This window comes from Rhinopithecus bieti, unplaced genomic scaffold (genome assembly GCF_001698545.2).
Source record: "Rhinopithecus bieti isolate Rb0 unplaced genomic scaffold, ASM169854v2 scaffold_41420, whole genome shotgun sequence".
Classification (NCBI taxonomy): domain Eukaryota; kingdom Metazoa; phylum Chordata; class Mammalia; order Primates; family Cercopithecidae; genus Rhinopithecus; species Rhinopithecus bieti.
The window spans coordinates 1-1,409 of NW_016858511.1; the positions used below are offsets into that span (position 1 = coordinate 1).

General features: G+C 55.2%; 2 non-coding genes across 2 annotated transcripts; both read left to right on the top strand.

Moving 5' to 3' along the window:
* The first annotated feature begins 295 nt into the window (after positions 1-295).
* On the top strand, positions 296-368 carry TRNAE-UUC (transfer RNA glutamic acid (anticodon UUC)). Its single transcript has one exon. It is a non-coding gene; the product is annotated as a tRNA-Glu (tRNA).
* A 474-nt stretch (positions 369-842) lies between these two features.
* On the top strand, positions 843-915 carry TRNAI-GAU (transfer RNA isoleucine (anticodon GAU)). The gene has a single exon. It is a non-coding gene; the product is annotated as a tRNA-Ile (tRNA).
* The last annotated feature ends 494 nt before the right edge of the window (positions 916-1,409 follow it).

Consider the following 1,409-nt stretch of genomic DNA (forward strand, 5'->3'; position numbering starts at 1 on the left):
GTACAGTAAGTAGGGTTGGTAGCTCAATTGGCAGAGCGGCGAGCTCCAAATTCGTCGGTTGGAGGTTCAAGTCCTTCTCAGCCCGCCACAGTTCAACGCGCCCATGGTCTACAGGAGCACACTTACCGTCCACTGCGGCGGTAAGTCGTGAGGTTCGAATCCTCAAAGGCGCACTTCTTGCAACAACAGTAATGCCGGGTTGGTAGTTCGTTAACGGTAGGCGAGCCAGACTGTAAATCTGGAGCCCATAGTGGCCTTATAGGTTCGATTCCTTTACAACCCACCACGTTTCAACACAGCGTTCGTCTAGCGGTTTAGGATAACGGCCTTTCACGTCGTCAACACGGGTTCGAATCCCGTACGCTGTACCACCATTCTTGAGTAACGGTATGTAACACCATCGTTACGACCAAGGAAGAAAGATGTTCAGCAAACTGTGTAAGCTGACCGCCCCCAAGGGTCTGTCGGCACAAGAAGCCGCAGCGTGGGAACTGAAGTTCACCGCGCTCCTGGACATGGCAACCCATATCCAGCTCATCAGCGATTCGGTGGAAGGTTCGATCGATCGCATCGAGATGACCTTCCTGCGTCTGTGGGATCCGGCTTACAAGCAGGGCATGCGTGAAGCAATGGATGAGTTCATCCTGATGCACATGGACCCGATCACCAAGGTCCCCGGCCCGGCTGGTACACCCGGTGACGAAGCCCAGATCGAGTTCCTCGGTCAGACCCTGCGCTTCGTCCCGAGCATGTCGATGACGGCCAGCGATCCGCTGCTGTACTTCGCCGCCGCTCCGTTGTACGTGGCGCCGGAAGAGCCGCCGGCAGAGTAAACGTTTCATTGTGGATTAGCTCAGTTGGTAGAGCGTTCCCCTGATAAGGGAAAGGTCGATGGTTCGAGTCCATTATCCGCAACCAGTTGTACGGGCATGTGCGTGAGCGGTTTAAACGATCGGGGTGCTAACCCGGCGATCCTTCGGGATCCGTAGGTTCAAATCCTACCATGTCCGCCATCTTCGTGGAGATCCAGGTATCGAGGCCTGGTAGCCGGTGACCATTCGGGGGCACCGACTATAGCGACAATTGAGAGCGCCGCGAGCCCCCGCATTTGCGGAGGATAAATGGGACAAGTCTCCTCTCTGACCAGACGGACGCGACCCTACCTTCCACATCTGCGGGTTTTTAATTGAATGGGGCTGAAGAGAGCTCTTGAGGTAACAGCTTTAACTGTGGCGAGGTCGTTTAGCACCGGCATTAAGACACGAGTGGTTTTCTAGAAACCAAGTCGGATGCACGCATCCGGCAAATCGTAAAGGGGTTCGATTCCTCTCCTCGTCCGCTCAAGAGGTAGCGCACGTAAGTGCGAGCAAGTAACACGAGGCGTCGAATGCACGCCTACTCTTCACGTT